At 39.8% G+C, this 7,488-nt stretch overlaps 1 pseudogene; it reads left to right on the top strand.

Moving 5' to 3' along the window:
- Positions 1-434: 434 nt before the first annotated feature.
- LOC112514707 lies at positions 435-6,005 on the top strand (annotated as a pseudogene).
- Positions 6,006-7,488: the final 1,483 nt, after the last annotated feature.

Raw genomic sequence — 7,488 nt, 5'->3', positions numbered from 1 at the left:
AAATATTTCTTTATAAAAAATTTAATTAGATATTTTGATTAGTCGTCAAAAATAGAATTACTATATTACTCTTTTAGCTTATTTAAGAAATATTCTTAAAAATCTCAAACGATTGGTTCATATTAAATATCATGGTTATTATAAACTAATCAGTTCTCCCTTGAATGCATGGGTATATATATATATATATCAAAAAATCAATTTCTAGATAATAATATTTTAGAAAATATTTATAAATTTAAACTAATAAAATCTTCCACATTTACAATATATATATATATATATATATATGTATATATATATCTATCTAATTTCCAAATTAAAGATTCCAACTTTCCTTATTTCTAATTGATCGATCTTATAAATATACAGAGAGAGAGAAAGCTTACATTCTCTAAGATAAAAAAAAACTTGGAAGAAACACAAAGTCTTCAATGGAGGAAGTGAAGAACTGGGAAGATCTTTTGCCAGACATTCTTGGCTTAATCTTTAACAAGTTGAGTCTTGGAGAAAGGCTGATATTAATCCCAAAAGTTTGTGAACCATGTTGTCTTGGGTCCTTACTGTTGGCAAACCATCAACATTCTTGAATGGTGCATTTGTATCGGTGTCAGGAACCCCGGTCACATTGATCGAATGCTTCGGTTTCTTGTTCACAGGAGCTCGGGTGCCCTCCGGGAAATTCGATCAACGTCGCGTGTATCAACAATGTAAAGATTGGCAAAAGAATATGTGCTTCATTAGCAATCATCCATAGAATATATACAAGGATAATAACCAACTATCCTAAAATACATGAGTAAATATGAAAGAAATATACAACCATAATAACAATATATACGGTCTAATACTCCCCGGCAATTGAAGCAGGAGGAGAGCGGATGCATAAACTGGAGCGGAAGCGCTGAAACAACTGTCGTGGAAGACCCTTAGTAAAGATATCGGCATACTGATGTTCAGTGGGCACATGAATCACTCGAATTCGACCGATTTTGACGAGCTCTCGAACAAAATGGATATCTATCTCAACATGTTTAGTTTGCTAGTGTTGCACCGGGTTATCAGACAGATATACAGCGGAAATATTATCACAGTATACGAGCATGGCTTTGGTGACCGGTACATGGAGCTCGAGAAGCAAATTTCTGAGCCAACTAGTTTCAGCTGTGGCGTTAGCAACACCCTTGTATTCCGCCTCGGCACTTGAACGTGAGAYAGTTGGTTGTCGTTTAGAGGACCAGGAGACGAGATTGTCCCCCAGAAAGACACAATACCCCGAGGTTGATCTACGAGAATCAGGACATCCCCCCCAGTCAGCRTCAGAATACGCCGTGATTCGAAGGTTGGGGGACTTAAGAATGTGCAGGCCATGATCCGAAGTCCCTTTAATGTACCGGAGTATCCGTTTTAGGAAGTTAAAGTGGGGTTCTCTGGGTGCATGCATGAATAGACAAACTTGTTGCAYGGCATATGTGATATCCGGTCGTGTGAAKGTGAGATATTGAAGAGCACMGGCGAGACTACGGTAAAGAGTATCATCTTTCAATGGCTCCCCGGCAGTGGCAYTGAGCTTGGACGTGGTATCAACTGGTGTGGCCACAGATTTACAGCCCGTCATGTTAGCCCGCTCAAGAATAGAATTCACATATTGCGATTGRGACAAAAAAATRCCACGATCTGTATGAGTCACCTGTATACCAAGAAAATGATGTAATCTCCCCAAGTCAGTCATTGCAAATTCCTTTGAAAGAGTRTTGATGACTGAGTGGAGAAAGGTATCGTTAGAGGYCGTGAGAATAATGTCATCGASATATAACAATAAGTAAGCAATGTTGTTCCCCTTGCGATAGACAAAAAGCGATGTATCGGATGCGGCACTCTTGAAACACGTAGATGTAATAAAGGTAGCAAAGCGATGGTACCAAGCGCGTGGGGCCTGCTTAAGACCATACAATGATTTTCGTAACCTGCACACAAACTCAGGGTGATGTCGATCGATAAAACCRGGARGTTGATGCATATAAACAGTTTCCGCCAAGTTGCCGYGAAGAAACGCATTTTTAATATCAAGTTGATGAATTGACCACGATCGGGAAACAGCAAGTGTGAGCACGGTACGGATGGTAGTAGGTTTAACAACTGGGCTGAACGTTTCATCACAATCAATGCCAACCTGCTGAGATTTACCATTAACCACAAGTCTAGCTTTGTATCGAGCTAAAGTGCCATCCGCGTGGAATTTGTRGCGATAAAGCCACAAGCATCTAATAATATGGGCATCAGGTGGTTTMGGGACCAATTCCCATGTGTCATTGTCACATAAAGCTTTATATTCATCCTTCATAGCATGTTTCCAGTTAGGGTCGAGAAGGGCTAGGTGGGGGTTTTTAGGAAGCGGAGAAATAGTAGAGGTGTGAAGGTTTAGACGTTGTGTGGGTTTGAGGGTGCCAAGACGAGACCGAGTCGTCATGGGGTGAGGGAGAACGGGAAGTGGCGGTGATGGAGATGGTGATGGCGTCGAGTGAGTGGAAGTGGAATCAGAAGATGGCGAATGAGTGGGGTCAGTGTGAGACTGGGGGGAGTGGGGTGACGGTGGCGTAGACGAGGTGGAGGGTGTAGGCGATGTAGGAGGGGGTGGTGGTGGCGAGGGTGAGGATGGTTGGAAGTGGTGGATTGTTGAAGGAAGGTTGGTGTYAGAAGATAAGAACCGGTAGTCATGGGAGGTGTTAGAGGTAGGAGTGGCAAATGGAAAGACGGTTTCGTCAAATGTGACATGACGTGATAGATGAATTTTGTCGGTTGTGGGATCAAGACAACGATAACCCCGATAGTTGGCCGGGTAGCCAAGAAAAACACAACGTATGGAACGAGGGCTAAGTTTATGATCACGAGTAGCTGAAAGGTTAGGGTAACAGGCACATCCAAACACACGAAGGTGATCATAAGACGGGTTGCGACGAAAGAGGATCGAGGTGGGGGTTTGGTAGTGAAGTAATTTTGTGGGGGTTATGTTATGAAGGTAAGCAGCAGCATGTAGGGCATCAACCCAAAAAGCAGGAGGTAGAGATGCATGAGCAAGAAGAACAAGAATTATTTCATTGAGTAGACGAATCATGCGTTCAGCCTTGCCATTTTATGGGGAAGTTTGAGGGCACGAAAAACGAAATTGGAGGCCATGTGTGGAAGCAAAGTCTGTAAACTGTTTATTATCAAACTCACCACCCATGTCACATTGAAAACTTTTGATTTTAGTGTGAAATTGAGTTTGAATGAACGAATGAAATTGAGAAAAACGAGAGAAGGTTTCCGATTTTAGTTTTAATGGATATACCCATACATATTGTGTGAAGTTATCGATTAGAACCATATAATATTTATATCCATTTTTACTAAAAATCGGGGAAGTCCACAAGTCGCAATGTATAATGTCAAAGGGCAGCAATGTATTAGACATAGAATCATAAAATGGTAATCGCTTGTGTTTTGAGGTTTGACAAGAATGACAAAGAGAATGAGTATTACTAGAACTCTTATTACAAGAAATAATATACCTTGAACGCAAATGATCAATGATATTTCCGGCCGGATGTCCAAGTCGAAAATGCCATAAGTCGGAAGACGACACTGATAAAAGTGTAGGATGCGAGTGTGCCAGAGTGGTGAAGGGGTAAAGAGCGCCGGTACTATTATGTCTGGTAAGGATCTTCCCACTCTGAAGGTCCTTCATAGAAAAACCACGAGGATCAAATTCAACAGAAACACTGTTATCAATAGTGAATTGACGGACGGACACAAGGTTTTTGATAATTCCGGGTGTGTATAAAACATCATTAAGACGAAGAGGTTTCGGTTTGGTTAGAATGGTATTATTACCYGAACCTCTAACTAGAATATCATTACCATTACCGACAAATATAGATTTTATATGACTATGAGTAGAGAATTGATCGATAATACCTGAGTCACCCGTAAGGTGAGACGATGCACCGGTGTCCATGTACCATTGAGAATCATCAGGCGGTTCCATTGTCATAGTCTGAAAAGCAGTGCCAATGTTAGTGGGATCCAAAGCATTAAGTGATCTGGCAGCATGGGCTTGGGGAGCATCATTAGCTCGCTGAGTTGGTTCAAACAATCGAGTAGAAGTGCGGTGGTGTGAGGGTTGTGGACGTGGCTGAGGATACCACGGATAGGTCCATCCCTGTTGAGTAAGATACGGACACGGTGGTGGAATCGTAGCCCACCACGGCGGTGCATTTTGAGAGCCATAGGATGTGTCCGGCGAGCGGTTTGAATGCTGTCCATGTGAGCGATTTGAAGGCTGTCCATGAGAGCGATTTGAAGGCTGTCCATGCTGGTTGAACCGATTTGAGCCCCTCGGGTTTGATCTTCCTTGGTTCTGCCGAGAAGAAAGAGGGCGAGAAAAGGGTGGTCCACGACTGGAACGATTGGGTTGGTGATGATCAGCAACAACGTTGGCTTTTCTAGCAGTGGATGAATTTGCTTTTTCCCGTGCAAGTTGTTGATTGTGTTCAAGCTGTAGCATGCTTCGGGCGGTGTCCCAATCAGGAAGGGTTTGGTTGATGTAGGCAGCAGCGGTGTCAAACTCTGGTGAGAGGCCACGTACCAACTGAAGGACCAAGCGTTGTTCATTAACCGGGTTGTCAACATCGTTCAATTGATCAGCCAAGTCTTTCAGTTTTTGGCAATAGTCATCAAGGGAAGTCGAGGCTTGGAGGGTGAGGTTGGTGAATTCATGTTCTAGAGCAGCGACTCGGGATCCTTTATTGCAGAGAAATATGTTCTTAATCTTCTCCCAGGCTTCAAAAGCAGTCGAGTCTGGTTCGAGAACTCGAATCAGCAGGTCGTCGGAAAGGGATGCATAGATCCATTGTAACACAATAGCATCGATTTCTGCCCATTGATTATAGGCATCATCGATATTAGCAGGTGGTCGAGTACCATCAATATGATCCAACACCTTGTATGCACGAGCATGAATGCGAAATAGCTTGACCCACGAAGAATACGTAACCTTGACACCATCCAAAACTCAAACTTTGTTCTGGATGTTCGTTACCGTGTAAGCCGGATGGAGAGATGCGGTCTTCTGAGGGATCAGATCTTCCTTCGCCATTGAGAAAAAGTGAAGACGGTCGCCGGAAAACTGATAGGAGAAGATGAATCAGCCGTGGCTGATGAGAGAGAGAGAGATAATAGAGGGCTCTGATACCATAAAGATTGGCAAAAGAATCTGTGCTTCATTAGCAATCATCCATAGAATATATACAAGGATAATAACCAACTATCCTAAAATACATGAGAGTAAATATGGAAGAAATATACAACCATAATAACAATATATACGGTCTAATACAATGATCTCACTTTCTCATTCCTTGCTGATCAGTAAGCCATGCACCCCTCTTCATGAATTTGCACGTTGAATATATCGTGAATATTTTTTATTTCATTCTTATATGAACTTGATTTCTTTTGGCAGTGCAGGATCGCTGCGAACTTTGCTGATTCCATGGTGTGACATTAGCAACTCGATTATTGAACGAGTAGCGGAGAAGCTTTCTGGAATCATCCGCATGGACTTGAGCTACTGTTATAAAATCAGGGCTGAAGGTTTAAGCGTGATAGGGAAAAACTGCCAACGGCTTGTTGGGCTCCGAAGAAACATGAATCCGGAGAAGGAGATGGCGGGACAAGATGAGGAGGCAGCGGCAATCGCTGCTACCATGCCGAGACTGAAGCACTTGGAGATAACGTACAACCGTGTAGAGACGAAGAGTGTGATGAAGATCATAGAGAGTTGCCCGGATCTGGAGTTGTTGGATGTGAGAGGGTGTTGGGACGTGGTTTTAAATCGTGAGAGGGTCGAGAAGTTGGGTCCCAAGGTTAGGGTTTTGGGACCCAGTGTGAGGAACGGGTTAAGGATCAAGGTTGAAGAGTGGATGAGTACTTCGGATTATTCGATTTCGAACCATATAGGATGATGATGATGATGATGATGATGATGATGATGATGATGATGATGATGATGATGATGATGATGATGATGTTGTTGTTGTATGAGTGCATGGAAGGAGAATTTTTTTAAAGAATCTAATGAAGGGTATAATAGGAATAACATATTTATGAGTTAATTCTTGACTTTAAACAATTAATATTTTGTATGAGTTTTTATTTTTTTAAATCTTGATAATACTTGAACATCTTATGATTCATCCGCATATGATGTGTAAAACATGTTTATGTAAGAAATATTGATAAAATTATATTTTGTTGTTGTCCATCACGAAATCAACCAGAAAAAGTCCCAAAACATGTAACACGTAATTAAGATTTAGTCTTATGTTTTTTTCAAAAGTCAAGACTGATTTCATTTATAAAAATGATTTACATGTATCACATCAACACAATTAAATTTCTTCCAAATTAAATCATGTTGACTTTTTTTTAATTAATTTAAAACACGACTTTACAAGTCTTGGATCGATGGATTATGCTAATCTTCTTCGAATCCTTCCGGTTATATTGGATGTCCCAAAGGGACCATTTTTTTCCTATATGTTTGATATTTTTGAGCTTACAAATTAAATCAAGAACCCTGTTAGGAGTTCTCTCGAGTATTTTTTTTTTTTTTGTATTTGTCCATTTCATTTGCATCATAATATTTTCATAAATATAAATTATTATATATGTATCATCGGTCTTAGTTATATATATATATANTATATATATATATATATATATATGTGTGTGTGTGTGTGTGTGTGTGTGTGTGTGTTTTTAATGACACTTACAAACAACTTAAACTGTCATAAACTACATCTAGAGCTTAACACCACATTCATTGAAACCATTTTAATTTCTATAATATTTGAGGAATTAGAATTCTTTCTCATTTAATTAGAAATCTACAAGGAAGAATTTAAATACACAGCAAAAAAACTAAATCTCTAAAAAAATAGGAAAAAGATAAAGCTAATATACAATTGTATACAAATATATCTCCTAAACCTACGATTTCCAACACACAAACCCGTTGTCTCTGAAAACTAGTTATTTCTGACTGAGTATCAAGCTTGTCTTTATCACAAAAAAGAGGCATAGCTTAGCATGAAGTTAGTGAAGTTAGAAAACTCTAAATAGACTTTAGATCTCTTCTACAGTTACAAATCTTATCCAAGTTCAATCATAAACCAACCACCTTGAAGGAGTCTTAATTTTGTAGATAATTAATATGGGTGGACTCAATTCGTTATTGTGGTCTTGGTGTTGAGGAGTTATTAGAAAAAAAATTGTAGGGACTGACGACATAAAATTGTATAGTAGTAAAGAGATGGCACATTTTACCTACATAATGAACACCCTTCATTCTTAACTTTAAAAAACATTGTGAAGATTCAAATAAGCTAGAAAGAAACATGAGAATACGCCAAGTTGATATATATATTAACAAACAATTTTCTACTT

This window comes from Cynara cardunculus (genome assembly GCF_001531365.2).
Source record: "Cynara cardunculus var. scolymus isolate 2C chromosome LG 6, CcrdV1, whole genome shotgun sequence".
Lineage (NCBI taxonomy): Eukaryota > Viridiplantae > Streptophyta > Magnoliopsida > Asterales > Asteraceae > Cynara > Cynara cardunculus.
The sequence above is the reverse complement of the archived record's forward strand: the minus strand, read 5'-3'. Positions and strand labels throughout refer to the sequence as shown.